The sequence below is a fragment of the Hippoglossus stenolepis genome, chromosome 14 (assembly GCF_022539355.2).
Source record: "Hippoglossus stenolepis isolate QCI-W04-F060 chromosome 14, HSTE1.2, whole genome shotgun sequence".
NCBI lineage: Eukaryota > Metazoa > Chordata > Actinopteri > Pleuronectiformes > Pleuronectidae > Hippoglossus > Hippoglossus stenolepis.
The window spans coordinates 4,183,368-4,194,733 of record NC_061496.1 but is presented as its reverse complement, the minus strand read 5'-3'; the positions used below and the strand labels follow the sequence as shown (position 1 = coordinate 4,194,733).

General features: G+C 43.6%; 1 protein-coding gene across 1 annotated transcript in view; it reads left to right on the top strand.

Moving 5' to 3' along the window:
* Nucleotides 1-11,366, top strand: part of LOC118121125 (complement factor H) — a 74,088-nt gene that overhangs the window by 47,821 nt on the left and 14,901 nt on the right.

The following is an 11,366-nucleotide window of genomic DNA, read 5'->3' as shown; positions in this document are numbered from 1 at the left end:
CTCTTTGCTTCACTCGCCCATCCGAGACCGGCAGGTAAGTGATATATTTTGGGACTCCACTTTTATCAATCCGCCACTTTTGTGCAGGCGCCTTGTGTCCCTGAGGATTGTATGTGGTTTCCCCCTTTTCTAATAGCGAGGCAGAGGGTTACACTGCATGTGTTAAACTCTGCTCTTTGTTTCAGGCAGCTTAATTCGCTGCACCTGGTACTAACTACTCTTGTTTGCACCTTCGGGTAAGTGTTGTTCATCTCACGCTGTTTGTTTCCATACAGAGTTTTTTCTCTAACAGGAGTGAGTAGAAAAGTTTGGAAGCATGATCACTAAATCACGCTGTTTACCTGTGTTCCCTGTATAAAATACAGTTGGTTCTTAGTTATCACCTTTTGTTAGGTGCTAATTTTGTTTCCCTTAAGCCCTGTTCGCAGTGGCTGGACTGTCTCTCTCCACCCCCCCTTTTTTTCTGCCATTGCAGGCATACAGTGGGCATTTTCAGGTGAATTACATTTATTTCACCCCTTCCTTTGTTTTATGTGATAGTGGCCAGCTGTGATCAGCCTGTTTATTAGATCCCCTTTATCAGCTATCTGTAGCTGCTGGGCGCTATTGTTTATCTATTTATTTATTTATTCATTCTTAATTCACAAAAGTGACACAAATGTCCTCACATTTGTGTCGTTATTGCCGGTGATGGCCACCGTGAATGCCCTACAGCCACACGAGCAGCCCGTTCGGGCAATGCACTCACCATTTTATTGGCAGCTCTTAGGAGAACAGCCAACCCAGAGGACCAGGACACCATGAGCCTGATAGACTCTGCCCTTGTCACTCATTCCCAACTTACAAGGAACATTGGTGCAGCTATGTCATCTGCCATGATGTCACGGAGGCAGATCTGGTTGGCACAGACAACTCTTCCCGAGAATATCAGGAAAGAACTGACCAATATGCCAGTCGTGCCAGCACACGTTTTTCATCCTGACTCCCAGGGTGTGTTAGATAAGGCTGAACAGTCTCGGCGTACCAGAGAGTCTGTACAGCGCACGTTCAGAGGGGCTGTGACTACCAGGTATAAACTTAGGGGCTCCCAGCCTCCCCACCAATCATCATCCTGGGCTCGTAAGGAGCCATGGGTGTATGGCAGGCGACAGGCTACAGGATTCACAGCCTCTGGTGACTCCAACCAGCCTTCACAATGTCGACGTGGGTCCCATCCCCGTTTTTCGGCTAGAAGTGCACCCCAGTGGAAGCGCCCCCCCAGAGGTTCAGGACCTCAGGGCGGTACTGCCTAGGGGTGGGGGGACACCCGCTGAATTTCATTCTCAGCTATGCCTGGGCAGCTGGGAAGAAACTGTCAGACCCATGGGTGCTTCCTACAGTATCAAAGGGGTACAGAATTCAGTTTCCGCCCCTTTACTCCAGGCTCCGCATGACGATGGTCAGGGACCCAGTCCAGGCTCAAATCCTGAATTTTAACCCTTCTGGAGAACGATGCAATTATGAAAGTAGATCCAGACGAACAGCTCACTGGCTTCTACTCCACGTATTTCCTCGTGCCGAAAAAAGATGGCGGAATACGTCCCATCTTGGACCTAAGGCGATTAAACGCCTTCATAAAGGTACTTCCTTTCAAGATGCTGACCACGGGTCAGATCTTAGAATCTATCGAAAAAGGGGAGTGGTTCACCTCGATAGACCTGGAAGACGCGTACTTCCATGTGCCCATCTGTCCAAACCACAGACCCTTTCTTCGGTTTGCATTCCAGGGGCAAGCCTATTAGTTCAAGGTCCTGCCATTTGGCCTTTCCCTCTCACCACGGGTGTTCACCAGAGTGGTTGGGGCTGCCTTGTCTCCTCTCCAGATGTCAGGAATAAAAATCCTTCCCTACCTGGACGACTGGCTGATTTGTGCTCCATCTCTTGGCCAAGTTGTAGAGGATACCCAGAGGGTGATCTCGCATGTACGGTCCTTGGGTTTCAAGGTAAATGCAAAAAGCAACCTCGAGCCAAGGCAGCAGGTGACTTTTCTGGGACTTTGTTTGAATTCCCTTACTGTCAGGGTTTGGTATTTTCCAGTGCTTAGTTTCCACCATTTCCAAGGTGTTTTCAGTTTATTTAGTATCTCCTCCTGTTTCATGTTTTCACACTCCGTGTTCTGTTTCCTGTTTTATTTTGTAGTCTCTGTTGCTTGTGTTTTCTTTCTTCACTTCCTGTCTGTGATTGTCTGCACCAGTCCACCTGTGTCCAATTGCCTCTGCCTTCCCTGTGTGTGTATATAAGTCTCTGTGCTCCCCTTTGTCCTTGTCGGATCGTTGTCTATTGTCGTATGTAGTTGTGTACTCGTGTCTACCCGTCCTAATCTCCTGTCCTGTCCTCCTGTCCAGATCTCCTGCCCTGCTCTCCCTGTATTTCGGTATCCCGTGTCTCCTGAGCCTCTGCACCTCTGAATCCCCTGTGTAAGCTTCCTGTGTTTTCTCCCTTTGTGCTCCCAGTTGTGTTGTCCGTTAAAGACTCGTTTGTATTAAAATTACACTTTTTAAGTTTAAACTCTGCGTCTGGGTCCAACTGCCTCACACACCGTGACACTTACGATGTCTGCATCCTTCACCTCTCAGAGGGTGAGGAGGATTCTAGCCTTCCTGGAATGATTCCGTCTCAGCAGGCAGCTAGAATTTATCAACTTTCAGAGGATGCTGGGGATGATTTCAGCCGCAGCATCTGTTGTTCCTCTGGGCCTCCTCAGGCCCGGCCAATGCAGAGGTGGCTGAATGCCTTCAAGCTCGACTGAAGCTGGACAGACACGTGAAACTTCGTGGACACGTGCATGTCTCCAAGCCTTACGCCCATGGGCGGACCGGGTGCTCCTGCTCCAATGAGTCCCCCTCGGGAACATTCCATCGAGGAGGACAGTGGTGACGACAGATGCTTCCCTCACAGGTTGGGGAGCAGTCTGGGAAGGTAGGATTCGCATCAGCAGAGACAACCCACTGCAGGATGTGGTTCTCTCTGAAAGGCCAGGGAGGTCCTCTAGGCCTAGATGCACTATCTCAAGAATTCCCAGATTCCTTGGTAGCTCATTCCACCAGGAGTGTGGCCACTTCCTGGGCTGCTTTGAAGGGGGTCCCTCTTTCAGAAATCTGTGCAGCAGCAACATGGAGTGCTCCCTGCACGTTCTCTAGGTTCTACAGGATCAACGTGGCTTCCCCCACACCACTAGCTTCCGCGGTGCTGCTCTCAGCTGCTGGGCGAGGATGTGAGGCAGTGGAGTCCTCTGTTCTTCGCAACCCTGATGATACTAGTCATCCAAGGTAAAGACCGTGGTGACGGTCTGAGTGAGGTCGAAATAGATCGTAAGTTATAACTATAACTATGGATCTATGAGACCGAACGATGACCGTCACCCTCTCTTGTCACTCAGAACAGGCTGAGGCGTTCAGACAAGGAGGAGGCGGCCGCGCTCACCGGGGAGCTTTATGGGCAGCGAGCGCAGCCCCCTAAGGTCACTCACGTGACATTGTTGATATATGGTCTCAAGGATAGGGAGATGAGGACATCATTCAAGGTAAAGACCGTGGTGACGGTCATCGTTCAGTCTCATAGATCCATAGTTATAGTCATAACTTGCGTTAGTTGTACAACAGCTTCTGTCCAACAGATGAATAACATAAAGATTATTGAGAAATGAAGGAGAGTCCTGCATTGCTTAACTGTGCTGAACTGTCCAAACTGAGGCAGTAGCTGCAATATTTGTCCCTCTCAGTTTTTTGGCAGATGTCTGTCCCACACAAGGCCAACAATACATTGTATAAACTGAACTGAGGAAATGAAGTTTATTTTCTGATTTTCTGACAGAACGATCGTACTTTTCATCGAGCGCTACAGTCTGAGCTGACTGATCAAATGCAGTGTATTTTGTTTATCTAATTGATTCAAGCTACTGATTCACAGGGAAGAGAAAACAAACTTACAGGAATTATTTTTTTTAAACTAGATGTTAAACAAGAAAGATTACGACAAATAGAATTACTTTTAGTGTTCATGTTACTTTTTTCCTTTTTGTGTGAATTTCTGACTCATTTAAAACATTCTACAATATAAATCGTATGCTGTATATGTACAGAGCCATATTATTAGGAACATATCCTGGAGTGTGAGTGTGTGTGTGTGTGTGTGTGTGTGTGTGTGTGTGTGTGTGTGTGTGTGTGTGTGTGTGTACACTTCTCTATTTTCTTTTCCCCGTGAGCTCTGAGTTTATATTTGGAGGCAGGATCAGACTGTAATCATTGAGCAGCCTCTTTTTGCACAGTTCCTTCTGTGTATTATAGTGTTTCAGTCTCCAGTTTCTTCTTCTGTTTGGCAGTTCAGGTAAGGAGGATAAAATGCACGACAACCAGAAGCTGTGTCCTATTTTTCTGGATGCACACACGCTGACCTTCGTCAAAAGTCAAGGTAAGACCAAGGATTTTTGATATTCATAATTCTTAAGATTTTATCGAAAGGAACACGGAAATTGTACAACTATGTATTTATCTTTATAGAACCTCTCCCAGATTGTACACTTCTTAAGATTTTTTGAATGGGCCCCTTGCTTGATTCCACTCAACACAACTGGTCTGGAGGCCAGTTACGTTGGCGGGAGACAAATAAGCATGAGCTGCAATACTGGTTACAGTGGTTTTTTCCAAATGCTCTGTATCGAGGTAAATGGTGGTCGGCAGGGGCACGAAATGTCAAACGCAAGTTATAAACTTTTACCAAACTAAGTATTTCAGTTTATTCTGTTTGATTTATGTTGGGTTTAAATTATAATGTCCAGTTATCGCTGAATTTAGAGTACGTTTCTATACATGAAAGGAATTTTTCTCAAGTAGTGCAGAGTCGCTTGATTTTCTCTCATTCAGAATTTTTCAAGTAGATCATGTGGTCAGCGTGGTCATGTGATTCCATTGTTTATTTTTCTGGTGTCGCTTCCTCTTTGGAAATATTTCTCTCTGTAGTGCACCGCTTACCTCCATTTCAAAGGTTTCACTCATCAGATGTATTTCTCATCGTGGTTTTCCTTCCAGCCCAACAGTGCCCAGTGATCCACGTGAGCAACAACGCAGGTGATCGGGGACCCGGAGGAAGCAAACGCGGCAACGCTGTTCGATTCAGTTGCAAGTCCAGCTCGGAGATCTGAGTGGGTCACAAGAGATCTACTGGGGAACAAAGGAGAGGAGCGGAGAAGTCCGACATGTAACGGTGAGAGAAACGCAGACACATGCATGAGCACGTACTAATCCAATCGGTAATCTCACCTCCTGGCCGCCGTGTGGCAACCGTAACAACCCACAGTGGAACCAGTGAGAGATCATCCAGTTAGAGTTTGGCAGTCACAACACAGCGGTTGAATTCTTTTTCTCGAGCCGAAACCAAGAACTTCCAGTTTGCCGCAGATGCTGTGACGGTTTTTCTTGGTTGTCAATTTTAAGGCTAAAGTGCAAAGAGGAAAAGATAACAGTTTATAAACTTAACAGATCGAGAACTGGTTAAGAATGATTGGACTTAGAAATCAATCAAGGAATAGTTTGACATTTGAGTTCAACTTCTTGATAAGAATTAGTTCAGGAAGAACAAATCTCACGTCTGTCATTAAGTTACAGCGAATACAGTTAGCTTAGCTTAGCATAAAGACGTGGAAACCGCAACATTTTCTCAGAGAATCCATTCATGAATCTTGATTTTTAAATCAGTATGCAGTGATTTGGTGCAGATACAAATACAAATCTGGATATAGTGAATTTAAAAGTGGTTTAAGGGAGGATTGTTGGAGGTATGAGCTCTACGGACCATTCTAGTTTTTATTGTGAGGATATAACAGCATTAATAGTTAAATACAATAATTTTACAATTCCATGCAACCCACACTACTCTGTTTTCACCCATTTCTATAGGTAAGTCAAATGTTTATCTGCCCAAAATACAAACAGTGATTCTTTTTCTACATTTTGGTTAATCTCTATCAACAGCTTTGTGCATGAATACACAATTTTTTAAAAGTGATAGCCATGCATTGTGGTCACAATTTGATTTGGCTTTTCTGTGAGCAAATGTTGTGTGTTGTTCTTCAACAGGGATAAATTGTCCGAACCTGTGATTGAAAATGGCAGAGTGGAGACATCCAAGAGTACAGAAGATGATACATCCTGCGTTTCCAGTGCAATCCTGGATTCCAGCCCACTGGAAGACAGACCTCAAGATGCACAAACTCGATCAGAGCCGAGTGAGCCCCCACTGCATGAACAAGTATGAAGTCAACGACCCAAATGTGTCATGTCAGCACCCTACAGGTGAAGACTGGTGCTGTAGGGGATGCATGGACGCTATGGTTACAACAAACGCCAGAACATGTACTTCATCTCCCAGCAAACGTGAGCGATAACATGCAAATCCGTAACTGCCGGGCCACTCGATAACCTGGAGACACCTTACAAAGCTTGTTTTCACCTGGGGACAGAGTCACAGTGACATGTGGACAGAGACACTGGATTTTTTGAATTAAACTTGCAGAGATCAGCAGTGGTTTCATGCCAAAATGGTGGACAGTGGTCTCTCAGACCTATATGCCAAGGTATGGAACAACGTGGCCTCTCGACTAACCACCGGAGAGATAATGATTCTGGAGTGTTATATCGATCACCTGAGATGAACCAGTCCCTCTTTTCTAGAGGTTACATGCAGCACCGATTTGTGATCCGCCGTGGATTGGTGGGACAACAACTCTGATAACAGATGAAATTGGGGGATGAGGTTAGATATCAGCAAAAGAGGCTACAAGAGAACGGGTGGTGCCACCAGGGCCAATGGCACCAGAGAGGTCAAACCAGATCACATTGAAGTCAAGGTGTATCACTGGGTTAAACTTCTGCAAATGTCAATTTAATTATTTTTACTGGAATGTGTTCAGGGAGATTTTGCAGTTTTCAGGATTTATATGTTTAACTCTAACGGCTGTTTTCCAGAACAAAGTCAATGAAAGGAAGAAACGAATGAAAGTATTTTCGTTTGTCATAGCTTCTGAATCTTTGCAACAGTAGATATTTGGTTTTGTAAACTCCTGCATCTTACCCACGATCCCAAAGTGCCTGCAACATGAACATGAGGAATAACTGCTGGTCATCAAACTCATATCGCCACTTTATTCATCAGTAATCCACCAACCAGAGACCTTAGAATCTTATTTCAATTAGAAACTTTATTTAAACTGTAGGATCCAGGGTCTAAGTTCAGTTTCTCAGCTGCACAAAGGAGTGAAGGAAAGAAATGACTTTTCAATGTTAATCAACATCTACAGAGACTGAAACATGACCAAAATAAAACATAACTTCATTTATGTAATTTCAGCATTACAGGCAATATCTTTACATCATAATTAGGAAGTAGCTTCCTTGAAGGAGTGATTTTCATACGACTGACGGTAACACAGCCAACGTGGACAACAATACATATCATGGATTTTTCACTCTTACTTTCTCAGCTATCACATGTGACACATGATAAATGCTGAATGCAGATATTATCGACCTCAAGACAAAATACAAGATCAGCTGACTGTTAAATTATGTCTAAAAGGACGGTTACGAGGGAGAGTTTTATCGCACCTGTAGAGAAGATGGTTGGAGCGGATCCTCACGATGTAGAGGTGAGGAAATACACACATTTAGTGTTTCCTTTTGTCTGCTTTTCCTTTTGATTACTATTTTCATGTTTTACACATATGCATTTAGGATAATATCCACAAATTAACATCTCGGCAAAATTAATTTCTTGCAGAGAAAGAAAAACAAGACATCAGAGAAGCAGACATTATCCACAATGAGAGGGAAAGTTACAGGCACGGTGAAAGAGTCCAGTACTATTGCAGAAAGATGTCATATAAGTTTCATATCGTCTGTGACAAAGGTGTTTGGACTGGATTCAGAGTTGCTCAGGTGAGACCAGCATTTACTCCGACGGTCACGCAGGAGAGGGCATTTTTAATTTCATTTTCTTTTAAATGTCATTTTAACATCTTCTTATATTACTGAGAAGCTGTTCTTTAATATGATTCACATTTTAACATGTTTTATTTGTATCTATATTGTATGTGAAGCACTTTGCGCTGCAGCTCTTGTATGAAAGTGCAAGCAAGCAAAGTGTTATTATTTTATTATTATTATTATATATGCTCGAGTTGAGTATCCTCACTCTAATTCAGTGCAAGGCTTGACTTGCTGGTGGCGCTGCAGCAAACTCACCACAGACATAGGACTATTCTTCCGAGCTCCTGTCAAATAACAGAGAAAATCTATCTCGTAGTTTCTCAAATAGTTTCATGTGCAACAGTGACCAACACTGTCTCCTTGAGCCACAAACCACTGGGACCACTGGAACCACTGGAACCACTGGAACCACTGGGTGTTGTTTCTTTTGGATTGATTCTGTATGTTTTCTCACAGATTGTCCGAAAGCTGAAGTTCCTCATGATTTGTTGCCGGTCCGTACGGTGACAAACTGTACTACAATTCGTGATGAAGGTTATAAGCTTCTCACCAACGGCTGGTGGGCTGAGGCTGAGTGTCATGGTGGCCTGGGTGGTCTGGACTTGATCTATGCATCGGTAATACACAATGTCTTGTTGAGAACCAGCTGAAACAGCACAAGCAGTTTAGCAGTTTTCATGTACAGCTGGACGGTTTATATTCCTTAACCAGAAGTTGAATTTAACATTTCTAAAGTTTCAGTTCTGACTATCGAGATAAATGCTGGTTTTAATTACTTCTATGTCTTTGCTAGGGTTGATTCTGGCAGTTTGAGTAAGCAACTACCAATAAAGTTATAAAATGCAAGAATGAGCAGTCAACCGACCATCAAAACTATTAAAAAGTTGGTGTTTTAGGACAAATGATGGTAAAATGTTAGTTTGTGGCAACAAACACCAACTAATGCCATTTTCTGTAGAAAACATTGGAGTTTCTCTCTCATTAATAAGAATGTCTGATTTTGTCAAGTCTTCAAATTCTTGCAAAACACCACAGAGAAGGACCCCGAGGCTTAACCGGATTCAAACCGGTGACTTTGAGACGTGACTACCGCACTCTACTGGGACACCTGTTCTTACAAGTGCTGATGCAAAATAACTGTGAACATAGACAACAACTATTATTACTTACTAACAACATACAAACCTGATTGTTATGGTGTTTCCAGAGAACAACACATGTGGAGAAGTGCCGTGATCTCTAACGGGGAGGTGGGGTCTCTAAATAGTCATCATGCAGACGGCCAAAGTGTCACGATTACTTGTATGAAGGATTCACCGCCAGGTGGAGAGCTTCACCTGTCACGATGGAGAATGGAAATTCAGAAGGACTGTCACTCACAACAATCTGTAATGTGAGTCCACTGCTGTCTTATCAGGATGTAAGCACTTGTAGTAAACATCATTTGTAACTGTGCATGTTATCTTGGTTCTTCAGCTGTTGCCGAAGTTTCCGCAGCCCTCCACCGAAGGTTCAAAACGCTGCCGTTGTGGGTTTGTATCAGAGGAAGTTCTTGTCCGGCTCTGAAGTGACGTATCAGTGCTGGGACAATTACCAGATGGAGGGAGACGCCACGATTAGATGCAACGATGGGAATTAGAGATGGCGCAACATCACGCAGCATCGCACATATCTTTAATCTTTAATTCCACATGCTTAAAATCTGACATTACAACATTTTGAATCTTTATTGCAGGGCCACACAACATATTTGTCATATTAAACAAGTACTAATACAGTTGCCACAATTCCACTAGTTTGTCCTTTCTTCTGTCCATCGGGTACGAGACAAGGTCACTGCCCACTGCCCAATCGTTCCTGCAGAGTGTATTATAAAATGATGTCATAAGCTAATGAAACCTTATTTTGGGAACATTTCAAAATGTCTCTATTGTGTTGTACAAAGTTAAAATAGTTTCTCAACCAGACGCAGTCGAAAATAAAGCGAGTGCTACTATGTCTAAATGACGAGGAAAGATGTGATTGAACATTTTCTTCAATGAAAAAGATCCTTGTAAAATATGAAATGTGACATAAATTGATATAAAACTTGAATCAGTCTGAATCTGACTTCTGAAGAGGAAATAGGACATTTGACTTAATTTAGACAAAATAAAGCGTTGTAAAACTTACTTAACTTACTCAAAAATATAACGTGTCTTGTTAATTTCAACCTCAAATTGTTACATAGAAGTGGATGCATGATTTACTCTGTGCTGCGGTGTGATAGTAAACACAGAAATCTTCTTCCACAGCTGTTCCAGAGCAGTGAGCCTGATTTTCTGCGTTGTCCAAAGAAGTGTCAATTTTAGGCTAAAGTGCACAAAACAAAATTTATGTGTTTAACTATTACGGCTGATTTCCAGAACAAAGTCATTGAAAGGAAGAAACAAATGAGTTATAGTTTGAATCTTTGCAACAGTAGATATTTGCCTTAATCAACATCTACAGAGACTGAAACATGACAAAAATAAAAACATAACTTCATTTGAGGGAATTTTCTACTTTCTCTGCAGCATCTCCTACAGAATTCATTCAATCGAAAGGTAGCTGCCAGTAGTTGCTTATGGCCGCAAAGACAGTTTTAAATGTCTTAATATTAAAAGTAAATAACCAAACGCGTTCTCTCTCTTGGCCATGTGCCACACTCCTCAGCTCCTCTGGCTTGTGAGCAACCACCGCTCTGAAAACGGAGACACCAAGAAGTCTGAAGTCCAGCTACAGACACAGCCGAAAGGGGTTGAATACATCTGTCAGGATTTACTTACACTATGCAGGAGAACTCCTTCAAAAGTGCACCACGGTGTGAATGGACCGAAGAGATAAGATGCCTCAGTAAGTCACAACCACATCTTTTACAGGTAGCACTAGTTTTAATTTCCAGTGTGTTGGGACCTGGTATTTGTGAACTACAGTTCGGCCTAAGTATGTGTAGTCAAACCTGACCAGCATGTTCTTTGTTCTGAGACAAACCAGAGCTTCCAGAGCTCTGTCTCCCAGGGTGTTTCAAACGCCACACAGAGGTGTGGAAAACTGACCCTCGACACAAGCTCTCTACCACTAATGGTCACTCTTGGCCCATGACCCATGAGGTCACCATGAGGCCAATATAAGCCCAGTCCCCCGTCTCTTCTCTCTTCTTCCTCTTTCGACTCAACTCCTTCTACTCAACTCTCCGAGAGGAGCTCACCTCTCTTTCTGCTCAACTTCAGTGGAGGAGAGGTGCAGCTTTCCACTCACCCAGTGAGGGAAACTTCCTCACCACAAGCTCTACCGACCTTGAAGCAGGCCTGCCTGGAGCAGACT